This window comes from Scyliorhinus torazame, chromosome 23 (genome assembly GCF_047496885.1).
Source record: "Scyliorhinus torazame isolate Kashiwa2021f chromosome 23, sScyTor2.1, whole genome shotgun sequence".
NCBI classification, from domain to species: Eukaryota; Metazoa; Chordata; class Chondrichthyes; order Carcharhiniformes; family Scyliorhinidae; genus Scyliorhinus; species Scyliorhinus torazame.
The window spans coordinates 49117496-49143617 of record NC_092729.1 but is presented as its reverse complement, the minus strand read 5'-3'; positions in this window follow the sequence as shown (position 1 = coordinate 49143617).

Genomic DNA, 26122 nt, shown 5'->3' with positions numbered 1-26122 from the left:
GTACACAACGTACCACAACCCCATCAGACACCCAGCACACTGCACACCACTGACAGTACACAATGTACCACACCCCCATCAGGCAACCAGCACACCGCACACCACTGACAGTACACAATGTACCACACCCGCATCAGTACCCAGCACACCGCACACCACTGACAGTACACAATGTACCACACCCCTATCAGGCACCCAGCACACCGCATACCACTGACAGTACACAATGTACCACACCATCAGACACCCAGCACACCGCACACCACAGACAGTACACAATGTACCACACCTCCATCAGGCACCCAGCACACCGCATACCACTGACAGTACACAATGTACCACACCCCCATCAGGCACCCAGCACACCACACTTCACTGACAGTACACAATGTACCACAACCCCATCAGGCACCCAGCACACCACACACCACTGACAGTACACAATGTACCACAGCCCCATCAGGCACCCAGCACACCACACACCACTGACAGTACACAATGTACCACAGCCCCATCAGGCACCCAGCACACCACACACCACTGACAGTACACAATGTACCACACCTCCATCAGGCACCCAGCACACCGCACACCACTGACAGTACACAATGTACCACACCCCCATCAGACACCCAGCACACCGCACACCACTGACAGTACACAATGTACCATACCCGCATCAGACACACAGCACACCGCACACCACTAACAGTACACAATGTACCACACCACCATCAGACACCCAGCACACCGCACACCACTGACAGTACACAAAGTACCACACCCGCATCAGACACACAGCACACCGCACACCACTGACAGTACACAATGTACCACACCCCCATCAGACACCCAGCACACCGCACACCACTGACAGTACACAATGTACCACACCCCCATCAGACACCCAGCACACCACACACCACTGAGAGTACACAACGTACCACATCCCCATCAGACACCCAGCACACCGCACACCACTGACAGTACACAATGTACCACACCCCCATCAGACACCCAGCACACCACACACCACTGACAGTACACAACGTACCACATCCCCATCAGACACCCAGCACACCGCACACCACTGACAGTACACAATGTACCACACCCCCATCAGACACCCAGCACACCACACACCACTGACAGTACACAACGTACCACAACCCCATCAGACACCCAGCACACTGCACACCACTGACAGTACACAATGTACCACACCCCCATCAGGCAACCAGCACACCGCACACCACTGACAGTACACAATGTACCACACCCGCATCAGTACCCAGCACACCGCACACCACTGACAGTACACAATGTACCACACCCCCATCAGGCACCCAGCACACCGCATACCACTGACAGTACACAATGTACCACACCATCAGACACCCAGCACACCGCACACCACAGACAGTACACAATGTACCACACCCCCATCAGGCACCCAGCACACCGCACACCACTGACAGTACACAATGTACCACACCCCCATCAGGCACCCAGCACACCACACACCACTGACAGTACACAATGTACCACAGCCCCATCAGGCACCCAGCACACCACACAACACTGACAGTACACAATGTACCACAGCCCCATCAGGCACCCAGCACACCACACACCACTGACAGTACACAATGTACCACACCCTCATCAGACACCCAGCACACCGCACACCACTGACAGTACACAATGTCCCACACCCCCAGCAGACACCCAGCACACCACACACCACTGACAGTACACAATGTACCACACCCCCATCAGGCACCCAGCACACCACTGACAGTACACAATGTACCACACCCCCATCAGACACCCAGCACACCACACACAACTGACAGTACACAATGTACCACACCCCCATCAGACACCCAGCAGACCACACACCACTGCCAGTACACAATGTACCACACCCCCATCAGGCACCCAGCACACAGCACACCACTGAAAGTACACAATGTACCACACCCCCATCAGGCACCCAGCACACCGCACTCCACTGACAGTACACAATGTACCACAGTCCCATCAGACACCCAGCACAACACACACCACTGACAGCACACAATGTACCACACCCCCATCAGACACCCCGCACACCGCACAGCATTGACAGTACACAATGTACCACACCCCCATCAGACACCCAGCACACCGCATACCACTGACAGGACACAATGTACCACACCCCATTCAGACACAGAGCACACCGCACACCACTGACAGTACATAATGTACCACATCACCATCAGACACCCAGCACACCGCACACCACTGACAGTACATAATGTACCACATCCCCATCAGACACCCAGCACACCGCACACCACTGTCAGTGCATAATGTACCACACCCCCATCAGACACACAGCACACCGCACACCACTGACAGTACATAATGTACCACACCCACATCAGACACCCAGCACACCGCACACCACTGACAGTACACAATGTCCCACACCCCCAGCAGACACCCAGCACACCACACACCACTGACAGTACACAATGTACCACACCCCCATCAGGCACCCAGCGCACTACACACAACTGACAGTACACAATGTACCACTGCCCCATCAGGCACCCAGCGCACCACACACCACTGACAGTACACAATGTACCACACCCCCATCAGACACCCAGCACACCGCACACCACTGACAGTACACAATGTACCACAGCCCCATCAGACACCCAGCACACCACACACCACTGACAGTACACAATGTACCACAGCCCCATCAGGCACCCAGCACACCGCACACCACTGACAGTACACAATGTACCACAGCCCCATCAGACACCCAGCACACCACACACCACTGACAGTACACAATGTACCACACCACCATCAGATGCCCAGCACACCGCACACCACTGACAGTACACAATGTATCACACCCCCATGAGACACCCAGCACACCGCACACCACTGACAGTACACAATATGCCACACCCCCATCACACACCCAGCACACCACACACCACTGACAGTACACAATGTAGCACACCCCCATCAGGGACCCAGCACACTGCACACCACTGACAGTACACAATGTTGCACACCCCCATCAGACACCCAGCACACCACACAAAACTGACAGTACACAATGTACCACACCCCCATCAGGCACCCAGCACACCGCACACCACTGATAGCACACAATGTTCCACACCCCCATCAGACACCCAGCACACCGCAGACCACTGACAGTACACAATGTGCCACACCACCATCAGACACCCAGCACACCGCACACCAGTGACAGTACACAATGTACCACACCTCCATCAGGCACCCAGCACACCGCACACCACTGACAGTACACAATGTACCACACCCCCATCAGACACCCAGCACACCGCACACCACTGACAGTACACAAAGTACCACACCCGCATCAGACACACAGCACACCGCACACCACTGACAGTACACAATGTACCACACCCCCATCAGACACCCAGCACACCGCACACCACTGACAGTACACAATGTACCACACCCCCATCAGACACCCAGCACACCACACACCACTGAGAGTACACAACGTACCACATCCCCATCAGACACCCAGCACACCGCACACCACTGACAGTACACAATGTACCACACCCCCATCAGACACCCAGCACACCACACACCACTGACAGTACACAACGTACCACAACCCCATCAGACACCCAGCACACCGCACACCACTGACAGTACACAATGTACCACACCCCCATCAGGCAACCAGCACACCGCACACCACTGACAGTACACAATGTACCACACCCGCATCAGTACCCAGCACACCGCACACCACTGACAGTACACAATGTACCACACCCCCATCTGGCACCCAGCACACCGCATACCACTGACAGTACACAATGTACCACACCCCCATCAGGCACCCAGCACACCGCACACCACTGACAGTACACAATGTACCACACCCCCATCAGGCACCCAGCACACCGCACACCACTGACAGTACACAATGTACCGCACCCCCATCAGGCACCCAGCACACCACACTTCACTGACAGTACACAATGTACCACAACCCCATCAGGCACCCAGCACACCACACACCACTGACAGTACACAATGTACCACAGCCCCATCAGGCACCCAGCACACCACACACCACTGACAGTACACAATGTACCACAGCCCCATCAGGCACCCAGCACACCACACACCACTGACAGTACACAATGTACCACACACTCATCAGACACCCAGCACACCGCACACCACTGACAGTACACAATGTCCCACACCCCCAGCAGACACCCAGCATACCACACACCACTGACAGTACACAATGTACCACACCCCCATCAGGCACCCAGCACACCACTGACAGTACACAATGTACCACACCCTCATCAGACACCCAGCACACCGCACACCACTGACAGTACACAATGTACCACACCCCCATCAGACACCCAGCAGACCACACACCACTGCCAGTACACAATGTACCACACCCCCATCAGGCACCCAGCACACAGCACACCACTGACAGTACACAATGTACCACACCCCCATCAGGCACCCAGCACACCGCACACCACTGACAGTACACAATGTACCACACCCCCATCAGACACCCAGCACACCACACACCACTGACAGTACACAATGTACCACACCCCCATCAGACACCCAGCACACCGCATACCACTGACAGTACATAATGTACCACATCCCCATCAGACACCCAGCACACCGCACACCACTGACAGTACATAATGTACCACATCCCCATCAGACACCCAGCACACCGCACACCACTGACAGTACATAATGTACCACATCCCCATCAGACACCCAGCACACCGCACACCACTGTCAGTGCATAATGTACCACACCCCCATCAGACACACAGCACACCGCACACCACTGACAGTACATAATGTACCACATCCCCATCAGACACCCAGCACACCGCACACCACTGACAGTACACAATGTACCACACCCCCATCAGACACCCAGCACACCGCACACCACTGACAGTACATAATGTACCAAATCCCCATCAGGAACCCAGCACACCACACACCACTGACAGTACACAATGTACCACACCCCCATCAGACACCCAGCAGACCACACACCACTGCCAGTACACAATGTACCACACCCCCATCAGACACCCAGCACACCGCACACCACTGACAGTACACAATGTACCTCACCCCCATCAGATACCCAGCACACCGCACACGACTGACAGTACACAATGTACCACACCCCCATCAGTAACCCAGCACACCGCACACCACTGACAGTACACAATGTACCACACCCCCATCAGGCACCCAGCACACCGCACACCACTGACAGTACACAATGTACCACACCCCCATCAGACACCCAGCACACCACACACCACTGACAGTACACAATGTACCACACCCCCATCAGGCACCCAGCACACCACACACCACTGACAGTACACAATGTACCACAGCCCCATCTGACACCCAGCACACCACACACCACTGACAGTACAAAATGTACCACAGCCCCATCAGACACCCAGCACACAGCACACCACTGACAGTACACAATGTACCACACCCCATCAGACACCCAGCACACCGCACACCACATACAGTACACAATGTGCCACACCCCCATCAGACACCCAGCACACCACACACCACTGACAGTACACAATGTACCACAGCCCCATCAGGCACCCAGCACACCACACTTCACTGACAGTACAAAATGTACCACAACCCCATCAGGCGCCCAGCACACCACACGCCACTGACAGTACACAATGTACCTCAGCCCCATCAGACACCCAGCACACCGCACACCACTGACAGTACACAATGTACCACAGCCCCATCAGACACCCAGCACACCACACACCACTGACAGTACACAATGTACCACAGCCTCATCAGGCACCCAGCACACCACACTTCACTGACAGTACACAATATACCACACCCCCATCAGGCACCCAGCACACCGCACACCACTGACAGTACACAATGTACCACACCCCCATCAGGCACCCAGCACACAGCACACCACTGACAGTACACAATGTACCACACCCCCATCAGGGACCCAGCACACCAAACTCCACTGACAGTACACAATGTACCACAGCCCCATCAGACACACAGCTCACCACACACCACTGACAGTACACAATGTACCACACCCCCATCAGGCACCCAGCGCACTACACACAACTGACAGTACACAATGTACCACTGCCCCATCAGGCACCCAGCGCACCACACACCACTGACAGTACACAATGTACCACACCCCCATCAGACACCCAGCACACCGCACACCACTGACAGTACACAATGTACCACAGCCCCATCAGACACCCAGCACACCACACACCACTGACAGTACACAATGTACCACAGCCCCATCAGGCACCCAGCACACCGCACACCACTGACAGTACACAATGTACCACAGCCCCATCAGACACCCAGCACACCACATACCACTGACAGTACACAATGTACCACACCACCATCAGATGCCCAGCACACCGCACACCACTGACAGTACACAATGTATCACACCCCCATGAGGCACCCAGCACACCGCACACCACTGACAGTACACAATATACCACACCCCCATCACACACCCAGCACACCACACACCACTGACAGGACACAATGTACCACACCCCCATCAGGGACCCAGCTCACCGCACACCACTGACAGTACACAATGTACCACAGCCCCATCAGGCACCCAGCACACCGCACACCACTGACAGTACACAATATACCACAGCCCCATCAGACACCCAGCACACCACACACCACTGACAGTACACAATGTACCACAGCTCCATCAGACACCCAGCTCACCGCACACCACTGACAGTACACAATGTACCACACCCCCATCAGACACCCAGCACACTACACACCACTGACAGTACACAATGTTGCACACCCCCATCAGACACCCAGCACACCACACAAAACTGACAGTACACAATGTACCACACCCCCATCAGGCACCCAGCACACCGCACACCACTGACAGTACACAATGTTCCACACCCCCATCAGACACCCAGCACACCGCAGACCACTGACAGTACACAATGTACCACACCACCATCAGACACCCAGCACACCGCACACCACTGACAGTACACAATGTACCACACCTCCATCAGGCACCCAGCACACCGCACACCACTGACAGTACACAATGTACCACAGCCCCATCAGGCACCCAGCACACCGCACACCACTGACAGTACACAATGTACCATACCCGCATCAGACACACAGCACACCGCACACCACTAACAGTACACAATGTACCACACCACCATCAGACACCCAGCACACCGCACACCACTGACAGTACACAAAGTACCACACCCGCATCAGACACACAGCACACCGCACACCACTGACAGTACACAATGTACCACACCCCCATCAGACACCCAGCACACCGCACACCACTGACAGTACACAATGTACCACACCCCCATCAGACACCCAGCACACCACACACCACTGAGAGTACACAACGTACCACATCCCCATCAGACACCCAGCACACCGCACACCACTGACAGTACACAATGTACCACACCCCCATCAGACACCCAGCACACCACACACCACTGACAGTACACAACGTACCACAACCCCATCAGACACCCAGCACACTGCACACCACTGACAGTACACAATGTACCACACCCCCATCAGGCAACCAGCACACCGCACACCACTGACAGTACACAATGTACCACACCCGCATCAGTACCCAGCACACCGCACACCACTGACAGTACACAATGTACCACACCCCCATCAGGCACCCAGCACACCGCATACCACTGACAGTACACAATGTACCACACCATCAGACACGCAGCACACCGCACACCACAGACAGTACACAATGTACCACACCCCCATCAGGCACCCAGCACACCGCACACCACTGACAGTACACAATGTACCACACCCCCATCAGGCACCCAGCACACCACACACCACTGACAGTACACAATGTACCACACCCTCATCAGACACCCAGCACACCGCACACCACTGACAGTACACAATGTACCATACCCGCATCAGACACACAGCACACCGCACACCACTAACAGTACACAATGTACCACACCACCATCAGACACCCAGCACACCGCACACCACTGACAGTACACAATGTACCACAACCCCATCAGGCACCCAGCACACCACACACCTCTGACAGTACACAATGTACCACAGCCCCATCAGGCACCCAGCACACCACATACCACTGACAGTACACAATGTACCACAGCCCCATCAGGCACCCAGCACACCACACACCACTGACAGTACACAATGTACCACACCCTCATCAGACACCCAGCACACCGCACACCACTGACAGTACACAATGTACCATACCCGCATCAGACACACAGCACACCGCACACCACTAACAGTACACAATGTACCACACCACCATCAGACACCCAGCACACCGCACACCACTGACAGTACACAAAGTACCACACCCGCATCAGACACACAGCACACCGCACACCACTGACAGTACACAATGTACCACACCCCCATCAGACACCCAGCACACCGCACACCACTGACAGTACACAATGTACCACACCCCCATCAGACACCCAGCACACCACACACCACTGAGAGTACACAACGTACCACATCCCCATCAGACACCCAGCACACCGCACACCACTGACAGTACACAATGTACCACACCCCCATCAGACACCCAGCACACCACACACCACTGACAGTACACAACGTACCACAACCCCATCAGACACCCAGCACACTGCACACCACTGACAGTACACAATGTACCACACCCCCATCAGGCAACCAGCACACCGCACACCACTGACAGTACACAATGTACCACACCCGCATCAGTACCCAGCACACCGGACACCACTGACAGTACACAATGTACCACACCCCCATCAGGCACCCAGCGCACCGCATACCACTGACAGTACACAATGTACCACACCATCAGACACCCAGCACACCGCACACCACAGACAGTACACAATGTACCACACCCCCATCAGGCACCCAGCACACCGCACACCACTGACAGTACACAATGTACCACACCCCCATCAGGCACCCAGCACACCACACTTCACTGACAGTACACAATGTACCACAACTCCATCAGGCACCCAGCACACCACACACCACTGACAGTACACAATGTACCACAGCCCCATCAGGCACCCAGCACACCACACCGCACTGACAGTACACAATGTACCACAGCCCCATCAGGCACCCAGCACACCACACACCACTGACAGTACACAATGTACCACACCCTCATCAGCCACCCAGCACACCGCACACCACTGACAGTACACAATGTACCTCACCCCCATCAGACACCCAGCACACCGCACACCACTGACAGTACACAATGTCCCACACCCCCAGCAGACACCCAGCACACCACACACCACTGACAGTACACAATGTACCACACCCCCATCAGGCACCCAGCACACCACTGACAGTACACAATGTACCACACCCCCATCAGACACCCAGCACACCACACACCACTGACAGTACACAATGTACCATACCCCCATCAGGCACCCAGCACACAGCACACCACTGAAAGTACACAATGTACCACACCCCCATCAGGCACCCAGCACACCGCACTCCACTGACAGTACACAATGTACCACAGTCCCATCAGACACCCAGCACAACACACACCACTGACAGCACACAATGTACCACACCCCCATCAGACACCCCGCACACCGCACAGCATTGACAGTACACAATGTACCACACCCCCATCAGACACCCAGCACACCGCATACCACTGACAGGACACAATGTACCACACCCCATTCAGACACAGAGCACACCGCACACCACTGACAGTACATAATGTACCACATCCCCATCAGACACCCAGCACACCGCACACCACTGACAGTACATATTGTACCACATCCCCATCAGACACCCAGCACACCGCACACCACTGTCAGTGCATAATGTACTACACCCCCATCAGACTCACAGCACACCGCACACCACTGACAGTACATAATGTACCACACCCACATCAGACACCCAGCACACCGCACACCACTGACAGTACACAATGTCCCACACCCCCAGCAGACACCCAGCACACCACACACCACTGACAGTACACAATGTACCACACCCCCATCAGGCACCCAGCGCACTACACACAACTGACAGTACACAATGTACCACTGCCCCATCAGGCACCCAGCGCACCACACACCACTGACAGTACACAATGTACCACACCCCCATCAGACACCCAGCACACCGCACACCACTGACAGTACACAATGTACCACAGCCCCATCAGACACCCAGCACACCACACACCACTGACAGTACACAATGTACCACAGCCCCATCAGGCACCCAGCACACCGCACACCACTGACAGTACACAATGTACCACAGCCCCATCAGACACCCAGCACAAAACACACCACTGACAGTACACAATGTACCACACCACCATCAGATGCCCAGCACACCGCACACCACTGACAGTACACAATGTATCACACCCCCATGAGGCACCCAGCACACCGCACACCACTGACAGTACACAATATGCCACACCCCCATCACACACCCAGCACACCACACACCACTGACAGTACACAATGTAGCACACCCCCATCAGGGACCCAGCACACTGCACACCACTGACAGTACACAATGTTGCACACCCCCATCAGACACCCAGCACACCACACAAAACTGACAGTACACAATGTACCACACCCCCATCAGGCACCCAGCACACCGCACACCACTGACAGTACACAATGTTCCACACCCCCATCAGACACCCAGCACACCGCACACCACTGACAGTACACAATGTACCACACCCCCATCAGACACCCAGCACACCGCACACCACTGACAGTACACAAAGTACCACACCCGCATCAGACACACAGCACACCGCACACCACTAACAGTACACAATGTACCACACCCCCATCAGACACCCAGCACACCGCACACCACTGACAGTACACAAAGTACCACACCCGCATCAGACACACAGCACACCGCACACCACTAACAGTACACAATGTACCACACCCCCATCAGACACCCAGCACACCGCACACCAATGACAGTACACAAAGTACCACACCCGCATCAGACACACAGCACACCGCACACCACTGACAGTACACAATGTACCACACCCCCATCAGACACCCAGCACACCACACACCACTGAGAGTACACAACGTACCACATCCCCATCAGACACCCAGCACACCGCACACCACTGACAGTACACAATGTACCACACCCCCATCAGACACCCAGCACACCACACACCACTGACAGTACACAACGTACCACAACCCCATCAGACACCCAGCACACCGCACACCACTGACAGTACACAATGTACCACACCCCCATCAGGCAACCAGCACACCGCACACCACTGACAGTGCACAATGTACCACACCAGCATCAGTACCCAGCACACCGCACACCACTGACAGTACACAATGTACCACACCCCCATCTGGCACCCAGCACACCGCATACCACTGACAGTACACAATGTACCACACCCCCATCAGGCACCCAGCACACCGCACACCACTGACAGTACACAATGTACCACACCCCCATCAGGCACCCAGCACACCGCACACCACTGACAGTACACAATGTACCACACCCCCATCAGGCACCCAGCACACCACACTTCACTGACAGTACACAATGTACCACAACCCCATCAGGCACCCAGCACACCACACACCACTGACAGTACACAATGTACCACAGCCCCATCAGGCACCCAGCACACCACACACCACTGACAGTACGCAATGTACCACAGCCCCATCAGGCACCCAGCACACCACACACCACTGACAGTACACAATGTACCACACACTCATCAGACACCCAGCACACCGCACACCACTGACAGTACACAATGTCCCACACCCCCAGCAGACACCCAGCATACCACACACCACTGACAGTACACAATGTACCACACCCCCATCAGGCACCCAGCACACCACTGACAGAACACAATGTACCACACCCTCATCAGACACCCAGCACACCGCACACCACTGACAGAACACAATGTACCACACCCCCATCAGACACCCAGCAGACCACACACCACTGCCAGTACACAATGTACCACACCCCCATCAGGCACCCAGCACACAGCACACCACTGACAGTACACAATGTACCACACCCCCATCAGGCACCCAGCACACCGCACACCACTGACAGTACACAATGTACCACAGTCCCATCAGACACCCAGCACAACACACACCACTGACAGCACACAATGTACCACACCCCCATCCGACAACCCGCACACCACACACCACTGACAGTACACAATGTACCACAACCCCATCAGACACCCAGCACACCGCATACCACTGACAGGACACAATGTACCACACCCCCATCAGACACAGAGCACACCGCACACCACTGACAGTACATAATGTACCACATCCCCATCAGACACCCAGCACACCGCACACCACTGACAGTACATAATGTACCACATCCCCATCAGACACCCAGCACACCGCACACCACTGTCAGTGCATAATGTACCACACCCCCATCAGACACACAGCACACCGTACACCACTGACAGTACATAATGTACCACATCCCCATCAGACACCCAGCACACCGCACACCACTGACAGTACACAATGTACCACACCCCCATCAGACACCCAGCACACCGCACACCACTGACAGTACATAATGTACCAAATCCCCATCAGGAACCCAGCACACCACACACCACTGACAGTACACAATGTACCACACCCCCATCAGACACCCAGCAGACCACACACCACTGCCAGTACACAATGTACCACACCCCCATCAGACACCCAGCACACCGCACACCACTGACAGTACACAATGTACCACAGCCCCATCAGGCACCCAGCTCACCGCACACCACTGACAGTACACAATGTACCACACCCCCATCAGACACACAGCACACCGCACACCACTGACAGTACACAATGTACCTCACCCCCATCAGATGCCCAGCACACCGCACACGACTGGCAGTACACAATGTACCACACCCCCATCAGTAACCCAGCACACCGCACACCACTGACAGTACACAATGTACCACACCCCCATCAGGCACCCAGCACACCGCACACCACTGACAGTACACAATGTACCACACCCCCATCAGACACCCAGCACACCACACACCACTGACAGTACACAATGTACCACACCCCCATCAGTAACCCAGCACACCGCACACCACTGACAGTACACAATGTACCACACCCCCATCAGGCACCCAGCACACCGCACACCACTGACAGTACACAATGTACCACACCCCCATCAGGCACCCAGCACACCACACACCACTGACAGTACACAATGTACCACAGCCCCATCAGACACCCAGCACACCACACACCACTGACAGTACAAAATGTACCACAGCCCCATCAGACACCCAGCACACAGCACACCACTGACAGTACACAATGTACCACAGCCCCATCAGACACCCAGCACACAGCACACCACTGACAGTACACAATGTACCACACCCCCATCAGACACCCAGCACACCGCACACCACTGACGGTACACAATGTACCTCACCCCCATCAGACACCCAGCACACCACACACCACTGACAGTACACAATGTACCACAGCCCCATCAGACACCCAGCACACCACACACCACTGACAGTACACAATGTACCACAGCCTCATCAGGCACCCAGCACACCACACTTCACTGACAGTACACAATATACCACACCCCCATCAGGCACCCAGCACACCGCACACCACTGACAGTACACAATGTACCACACCCCCATCAGGCACCCAGCACACAGCACACCACTGACAGTACACAATGTACCACACCCACATCAGGCCCACAGCACACCGCACACCACTGACAGTACACAATGTACCACACCCCCATCAGGCACCCAGCACACAGCACACCACTGACAGTACACAATGTACCACACCCACATCAGGCACCCAGCACACCGCACACCACTGACAGCACACAATGTACCACACCCCCATCAGACACCCCGCACACCGCACAGCACTGACAATACACAATGTACCACACCCCCATCAGACACCCCGCACACCGCACACCACTGACAGTACACAATGTACCACATCCCCATCAGACACCCAGCACACCGCACACCACTGACAGTACACAATGCACCACATCCCCATCAGGCACCCAGCACACCACACACTACTGACAGTACACAATGTACCACACCCCCATCAGCCACCCAGCACTCCGCACACCACTGACAGTACACAATGTACCACACCCCCATCAGGCACCCAGCGCACCGCACACCACTGACAGTACACAATGTACCACATCCCCATCAGACACCCAGCACACGACACACCACTGACAGAACACAATGTACCACACCCCCATCAGGCACCCAGCACACCACACACCACTGACAGTACACAATGTACCACACCCCCATCAGACACCCAGCAAACCGCACACCACTGACAGTACACAATGTACCACATCCCCATCAGACACCCAGCACACCGCACACCACTGACAGTACACAATGTACCACATCCCCATTAGGCACCCAGCACACCACATACTACTGACAGTACACAATGTACCACACCCCCATCAGCCACCCAGCACACCGCACACCACTGACAGTACACAATGTACCACACCCCCATCAGACACCCAGCTCACCGCACACCACTGACAGTACACAATGTACCACACCCCAATCAGGCACCCAGCACACCGCACACCACTGACAGTACACAATGTACCACACCCCCATCAGACACCCCGCACACCCCTCAGCACTGACAGTACACAATGTACCACACCCCCATCAGACACACAGCACACCGCACACCACTGACAGTACATAATGTACCACAACCCCATCAGACACCCAGCACACCGCACACCACTGACAGTACACAATGTACCACAGCCCCATCAGGCACCCAGCACACCACACACCACTGACAGTACACAATGTACCAGACCCCCATCAGACACCCAGCACACCGCACACCACTGACAGTACACAATGAACCACACCCACATCAGACACCCAGCACACCGCACACTACTGACAGTACACAATGTCCCACACCCCAACAGACACCCAGCACACCACACACCACTGACAGTACACAATGTACCACACCCCCATCAGGCACCCAGCGCACCACACACCACTGATAGTGCACAATGTACCACACCCCCATCAGACACCCAGCACACCACACAACACTGACAGTACACAATGTACCACACCCACATCAGACACCCAGCAGACCACACACCACTGCCAGTACACAATGTACCACACCCCCATCAGACACCCAGCACACCGCACACCACTGACAGTACACAATGTACCATACCCCCATGAGGCACCCAGCACACCGCACACCACTGACAGTACACAATGTACCACACCCCCATCAGGGACCCAGCACACCGCACACCACTGACAGTACACAATGTACCACAGCCCCATCAGACACCCAACACACCACACACCACTGACATTACACAATGTACCACAGCCCATTCAGATACCCAGCACACCACACACCACTGACAGAACACAATGTACCACACCCCCATCAGACACCCAGCACACCACACACCACAGACAGTACACAATGTACCACACCCCCATCAGCCACCCAGCTCACCACACACCACTGACAGTACACAATGTACCACATCCCCATCAGACACCCAGCACACGACACACCACTGACAGAACACAATGTACCACACCCCCATCAGGCACCCAGCACACCACACACCACTGACAGTACACAATGTACCACACCCCCATCAGACACCCAGCACACCGCACACCACTGACAGTACACAATGTACCACATCCCCATCAGACACCCAGCACACCGCACACCACTGACAGTACACAATGTACCACATCCCCATCAGGCACCCAGCACACCACACACTACTGACAGTACACAATGTACCACACCCCTATCAGCCACCCAGCACACCGCACACCACTGACAGTACACAATGTACCACAGCCCCATCAGGCACCCAGCACACCACACACCACTGACAGTACACAATATACCACACCCCCATCAGACACCCAGCACACCGCACACCACTGACAGTACACAATGTACCACACCCCCATCAGACACCCAGCACACCGCACACCACTGACAGTACACAATGTACCACACCCCAATCAGGCACCCAGCACACCACACACCCCTGTCAGTACACAATGTACCACACCCCCATCAGACACGCAGCACACCGCACACCACTGACAGTACACAATGTACCACACCCCCATCAGACACCCCGCACACCCCTCAGCACTGACAGTACACAATGTACCACACCCCCATCAGACACCCAGCACACCGCACACCACTGACAGTACACAATGTACCACAACCCCATCAGGCACCCAGCACACCGCACACCACTGACAGTACACAATGTACCACAGCCCCATCAGGCACCCAGCACACCACACACCACTGACAGTACACAATGTACCAGACCCCCATCAGACACCCAGCACACCGCACACCACTGACAGTACACAATGAACCACACCCACATCAGACACCCAGCACACCGCACACTACTGACAGTACACAATGTCCCACACCCCAGCAGACACCCAGCACACCACACACCACTGACAGTACACAATGTACCACACCCCCATCAGGCACCCAGCACACCACACACCACTGACAGTGCACAATGTACCACACCCCCATCAGACACCCAGCACACCACACAACACTGACAGTACACAATGTACCACACCCCCATCAGACACCCAGCAGACCACACACCACTGCCAGTACACAATGTACCACACCCCCATCAGACACCCAGCACACCACACACCACTGAAAGTACACAATGTACCATACCCCCATGAGGCACCCAGCACACCGCACACCACTGACAGTACACAATGTACCACACCCCCATCAGGGACCCAGCTCACCGCACACCACTGACAGTACACAATGTACCACAGCCCCATCAGACACCCAACACACCACACACCACTGACAGTACGCAATGTACCACAGCCCCATCAGATACCCAGCACACCACACACCACTGACAGTACACAATGTACCACACCCCCATCAGACACCCAGCACACCACACACCACAGACAGTACACAATGTACCACACCCCCATCAGGCACCCAGCTCACCACACACCACTGACAGTACACAATGTACCACACCCTCAGCAGACACCCAGCACACCGCACATCACTGACAGTACACAATGTACTACACCCCCATCAGGCACCCAGCACACCACACACCACTGACAGTACACAATGTAACACACCCCCATCAGACACCCAGCACACCACACACCACTGACAGTACACAATGTACCACACCCCCATCAGACACCGAGCACACCGCACACCACTGACTGTACACAATGTACCACAACCCCATCAGACACCCAGCACACCGCATACCACTGACAGGACACAATGTACCACACCCCATTCAGACACAGAACACACCGCACACCACTGACAGTACATAATGTACCACATCCCCATCAGACACCCAGCACACCGCACACCACTGACAGTACATATTGTATTACATCCCCATCAGACACCCAGCACACCGCACACCACTGTCAGTGCATAATGTACCACACCCCCATCAGACACACAGCACACCGCACACCACTGACAGTACATAATGTACCACACCCACATCAGACACCCAACACACCGCACACCACTGACAGTACACAATGTCCCACACCCCCAGCAGACACCCAGCACACCACACACCACTGACAGTACACAATGTACCACACCCCCATCAGGCACCCAGCGCACTACACACAACTGACAGTACACAATGTACCACTGCCCCATCAGGCACCCAGCGCACCACACACCACTGACAGTACACAATGTACCACACCCCCATCAGACACCCAGCACACCGCACACCACTGACAGTACACAATGTACCACAGCCCCATCAGACACCCAGCACACCACACACCACTGACAGTACACAATGTACCACAGCCCCATCAGGCACCCAGCACACCGCACACCACTGACAGTACACAATGTACCACAGCCCCATCAGACACCCAGCACAAAACACACCACTGACAGTACACAATGTACCACACCACCATCAGATGCCCAGCACACCGCACACCACTGACAGTACACAATATATCACACCCCCATGAGGCACCCAGCACACCGCACACCACTGACAGTACACAATATGCCACACCCCCATCACACACCCAGCACACCACACACCACTGACAGTACACAATGTAGCACACCCCCATCAGGGACCCAGCACACTGCACACCACTGACAGTACACAATGTTGCACACCCCCATCAGACACCCAGCACACCACACAAAACTGACAGTACACAATGTACCACACCCCCATCAGGCACCCAGCACACCGCACACCACTGACAGTACACAATGTTCCACACCCCCATCAGACACCCAGCACACCGCACACCACTGACAGTACACAATGTACCACACCCCCATCAGACACCCAGCACACCGCACACCACTGACAGTACACAAAGTACCACACCCGCATCAGACACACAGCACACCGCACACCACTAACAGTACACAATGTACCACACCCCCATCAGACACCCAGCACACCGCACACCACTGACAGTACACAAAGTACCACACCCGCATCAGACACACAGCACACCGCACACCACTAACAGTACACAATGTACCACACCCCCATCAGACACCCAGCACACCGCACACCAATGACAGTACACAAAGTACCACACCCGCATCAGACACACAGCACACCGCACACCACTGACAGTACACAATGTACCACACCCCCATCAGACACCCAGCACACCACACACCACTGAGAGTACACAACGTACCACATCCCCATCAGACACCCAGCACACCGCACACCACTGACAGTACACAATGTACCACACCCCCATCAGACACCCAGCACACCACACACCACTGACAGTACACAACGTACCACAACCCCATCAGACACCCAGCACACCGCACACCACTGACAGTACACAATGTACCACACCCCCATCAGGCAACCAGCACACCGCACACCACTGACAGTACACAATGTACCACACCCGCATCAGTACCCAGCACACCGCACACCACTGACAGTACACAATGTACCACACCCCCATCTGGCACCCAGCACACCGCATACCACTGACAGTACACAATGTACCACACCCCCATCAGGCACCCAGCACACCGCACACCACTGACAGTACACAATGTACCACACCCCCATCAGGCACCCAGCACACCGCACACCACTGACAGTACACAATGTACCACACCCCCATCAGGCACCCAGCACACCACACTTCACTGACAGTACACAATGTACCACAACCCCATCAGGCACCCAGCACACCACACACCACTGACAGTACACAATGTACCACAGCCCCATCAGGCACCCAGCACACCACACACAACTGACAGTACGCAATGTACCACAGCCCCATCAGGCACCCAGCACACCACACACCACTGACAGTACACAATGTACCACACACTCATCAGACACCCAGCACACCGCACACCACTGACAGTACACAATGTCCCACACCCCCAGCAGACACCCAGCATACCACACACCACTGACAGTACACAATGTACCACACCCCCATCAGGCACCCAGCACACCACTGACAGAACACAATGTACCACACCCTCATCAGACACCCAGCACACCGCACACCACTGACAGAACACAATGTACCACACCCCCATCAGACACCCAGCAGACCACACACCACTGCCAGTACACAATGTACCACACCCCCATCAGGCACCCAGCACACAGCACACCACTGACAGTACACAATGTACCACACCCCCATCAGGCACCCAGCACACCGCACACCACTGACAGTACACAATGTACCACAGTCCCATCAGACACCCAGCACAACACACACCACTGACAGCACACAATGTACCACACCCCCATCAGGCACCCAGCACACCGCACACCACTGACAGTACACAATGTACCACAGTCCCATCAGACACCCAGCACAACACACACCACTGACAGCACACAATGTACCACACCCCCATCAGGCACCCAGCACACCGCACACCACTGACAGTACACAATGTACCACAGTCCCATCAGACACCCAGCACAACACACACCACTGACAGTACACAATGTACCACACCCCCATCCGACAACCCGCACACCGCACACCACTGACAGTACACAATGTACCACACCCCCATCAGACACCCAGCACACCGCATACCACTGACAGGACACAATGTACCACACCCCCATCAGACACAGAGCACACCGCACACCACTGACAGTACATAATGTACCACATCCCCATCAGACACCCAGCACACCGCACACCACTGACAGTACATAATGTACCACATCCCCATCAGACACCCAGCACACCGCACACCACTGTCAGTGCATAATGTACCACACCCCCATCAGACACACAGCACACCGTACACCACTGACAGTACATAATGTACCACATCCCCATCAGACACCCAGCACACCGCACACCACTGACAGTACACAATGTAACACACCCCCATCAGACACCCAGCACACCGCACACCACTGACAGTACACAATGTACCACACCCCCATCAGACACACAGCACACCACACACCACTGACAGTACACAATGTACCACACCCCCATCAGGCACCCAGCACACTACACACCACTGACAGTACACAATGTACCACACCCCCATCAGACACCCAGCAGACCACACACCACTGCCAGTACACAATGTACCACACCCCCATCAGACACCCAGCACACCGCACACCACTGACAGTACACAATGTACCACACCCCAATCAGACACCCAGCACACCGCACACCACTGACAGTACACAATGTACCACACCCCCATCAGGCACCCAGCTCACCACACACCACTGACAGTACACAATGTACCACACCCCCATCAGACACACAGCACACCGCACACCACTGACAGTACACAATGTACCTCACCCCCATCAGATGCCCAGCACACCGCACACGACTGGCAGTACACAATGTACCACACCCCCATCAGTAACCCAGCACACCGCACACCACTGACAGTACACAATGTACCACACCCCCATCAGGCACCCAGCACACCGCACACCACTGACAGTACACAATGTACCACACCCCCATCAGACACCCAGCACACCACACACCACTGACAGTACACAATGTACCACACCCCCATCAGTAACCCAGCACACCGCACACCACTGACAGTACACAATGTACCACACCCCCATCAGGCACCCAGCACACCGCACACCACTGCCAGTACACAATGTACCACACCCCCATCAGACACCCAGCACACCGCACACCACTGACAGTACACAATGTACCACACCCCCATCAGGCACCCAGCTCACCACACACCACTGAAAGTACACAATGTACCACACCCCCATCAGACACACAGCACACCGCACACCACTGACAGTACACAATGTACCTCACCCCCATCAGATGCCCAGCACACCGCACACGACTGGCAGTACACAATGTACCACACCCCCATCAGTAACCCAGCACACCGCACACCACTGACAGTACACAATGTACCACACCCCCATCAGGCACCCAGCACACCGCACACCACTGACAGTACACAATGTACCACACCCCCATCAGACACCCAGCACACCACACACCACTGACAGTACACAATGTACCACACCCCCATCAGTAACCCAGCACACCGCACACCACTGACAGTACACAATGTACCACACCCCCATCAGGCACCCAGCACACCGCACACCACTGACAGTACACAATGTACCACACCCCCATCAGACACCCAGCACACCACACACCACTGACAGTACACAATGTACCACACCCCCATCAGGCACCCAGCACACCACACACCACTGACAGTACACAATGTACCACAGCCCCATCAGACACCCAGCACACCACACACCACTGACAGTACAAAATGTACCACAGCCCCATCAGACACCCAGCACACAGCACACCACTGACAGTACACAATGTACCACAGCCCCATCAGACACCCAGCACACAGCACACCACTGACAGTACACAATGTACCACACCCCCATCAGACACCCAGCACACCGCACACCACTGACGGTACACAATGTACCTCACCCCCATCAGACACCCAGCACACCACACACCACTGACAGTACACAATGTACCACAGCCCCATCAGACACCCAGCACACCACACACCACTGACAGTACACAATGTACCACAGCCTCATCAGGCACCCAGCACACCATACTTCACTGACAGTACACAATATACCACACCCCCATCAGGCACCCAGCACACCGCACACCACTGACAGTACACAATGTACCACACCCCCATCAGGCACCCAGCACACAGCACACCACTGACAGTACACAATGTACCACACCCACATCAGGCCCACAGCACACCGCACACCACTGACAGTACACAATGTACCACACCCCCATCAGGCACCCAGCACACAGCACACCACTGACAGTACACAATGTACCACACCCACATCAGGCACCCAGCACACCGCACACCACTGACAGCACACAATGTACCACACCCCCATCAGACACCCCGCACACCGCACAGCACTGACAGTACACAATGTACCACACCCCCATCAGACACCCCGCACACCGCACACCACTGACAGTACACAATGTACCACATCCCCATCAGACACCCAGCACACCGCACACCACTGACAGTACACAATGCACCACATCCCCATCAGGCACCCAGCACACCACACACTACTGACAGTACACAATGTACCACACCCCCATCAGCCACCCAGCACTCCGCACACCACTGACAGTACACAATGTACCACACCCCCATCAGGCACCCAGCGCACCGCACACCACTGACAGTACACAATGTACCACATCCCCATCAGACACCCAGCACACGACACACCACTGACAGAACACAATGTACCACACCCCCATCAGGCACCCAGCACACCACACACCACTGACAGTACACAATGTACCACACCCCCATCAGACACCCAGCAAACCGCACACCACTGACAGTACACAATGTACCACATCCCCATCAGACACCCAGCACACCGCACACCACTGACAGTACACAATGTACCACATCCCCATTAGGCACCCAGCACACCACATACTACTGACAGTACACAATGTACCACACCCCCATCAGCCACCCAGCACACCGCACACCACTGACAGTACACAATGTACCACACCCCCATCAGACACCCAGCTCACCGCACACCACTGACAGTACACAATGTACCACACCCCAATCAGGCACCCAGCACACCGCACACCACTGACAGTACACAATGTACCACACCCCCATCAGACACCCCGCACACCCCTCAGCACTGACAGTACACAATGTACCACACCCCCATCAGACACACAGCACACCGCACACCACTGACAGTACATAATGTACCACAACCCCATCAGACACCCAGCACACCGCACACCACTGACAGTACACAATGTACCACAGCCCCATCAGGCACCCAGCACACCACACACCACTGACAGTACACAATGTACCAGACCCCCATCAGACACCCAGCACACCGCACACCACTGACAGTACACAATGAACCACACCCACATCAGACACCCAGCACACCGCACACTACTGACAGTACACAATGTCCCACACCCCAACAGACACCCAGCACACCACACACCACTGACAGTACACAATGTACCACACCCCCATCAGGCACCCAGCACACCACACACCACTGATAGTGCACAATGTACCACACCCCCATCAGACACCCAGCACACCACACAACACTGACAGTACACAATGTACCACACCCCCATCAGACACCCAGCAGACCACACACCACTGCCAGTACACAATGTACCACACCCCCATCAGACACCCAGCACACCGCACACCACTGACAGTACACAATGTACCATTACCCATGAGGCACCCAGCACACCGCACACCACTGACAGTACACAATGTACCACACCCCCATCAGGGACCCAGCACACCGCACACCACTGACAGTACACAATGTACCACAGCCCCATCAGACACCCAACACACCACACACCACTGACAGTACACAATGTACCACAGCCACATCAGATACCCAGCACACCACACACCACTGACAGAACACAATGTACCACACCCCCATCAGACACCCAGCACACCACACACCACAGACAGTACACAATGTACCACACCCCCATCAGCCACCCAGCTCACCACACACCACTGACAGTACACAATGTACCACATCCCCATCAGACACCCAGCACACGACACACCACTGACAGAACACAATGTACCACACCCCCATCAGGCACCCAGCACACCACACACCACTGACAGTACACAATGTACCACACCCCCATCAGACACCCAGCACACCGCACACCACTGACAGTACACAATGTACCACATCCCCATCAGACACCCAGCACACCGCACACCACTGACAGTACACAATGTACCACATCCCCATCAGGCACCCAGCACACCACACACTACTGACAGTACACAATGTACCACACCCCCATCAGACACCCAGCACACCGCACACCACTGACAGTACACAATGCACCACATCCCCATCAGGCACCCAGCACACCACACACTACTGACAGTACACAATGTACCACACCCCCATCAGCCACCCAGCACTCCGCACACCACTGACAGTACACAATGTACCACACCCCCATCAGGCACCCAGCGCACCGCACACCACTGACAGTACACAATGTACCACATCCCCATCAGACACCCAGCACACGACACACCACTGACAGAACACAATGTACCACACCCCCATCAGGCACCCAGCACACCACACACCACTGACAGTACACAATGTACCACACCCCCATCAGACACCCAGCAAACCGCACACCACTGACAGTACACAATGTACCACATCCCCATCAGACACCCAGCACACCGCACACCACTGACAGTACACAATGTACCACATCCCCATTAGGCACCCAGCACACCACATACTACTGACAGTACACAATGTACCACACCCCCATCAGCCACCCAGCACACCGCACACCACTGACAGTACACAATGTACCACACCCCCATCAGACACCCAGCTCACCGCACACCACTGACAGTACACAATGTACCACACCCCAATCAGGCACCCAGCACACCGCACACCACTGACAGTACACAATGTACCACACCCCCATCAGACACCCCGCACACCCCTCAGCACTGACAGTACACAATGTACCACACCCCCATCAGACACACAGCACACCGCACACCACTGACAGTACATAATGTACCACAACCCCATCAGACACCCAGCACACCGCACACCACTGACAGTACACAATGTACCACAGCCCCATCAGGCACCCAGCACACCACACACCACTGACAGTACACAATGTACCAGACCCCCATCAGACACCCAGCACACCGCACACCACTGACAGTACACAATGAACCACACCCACATCAGACACCCAGCACACCGCACACTACTGACAGTACACAATGTCCCACACCCCAACAGACACCCAGCACACCACACACCACTGACAGTACACAATGTACCACACCCCCATCAGGCACCCAGCACACCACACACCACTGATAGTGCACAATGTACCACACCCCCATCAGACACCCAGCACACCACACAACACTGACAGTACACAATGTACCACACCCCCATCAGACACCCAGCAGACCACACACCACTGCCAGTACACAATGTACCACACCCCCATCAGACACCCAGCACACCGCACACCACTGACAGT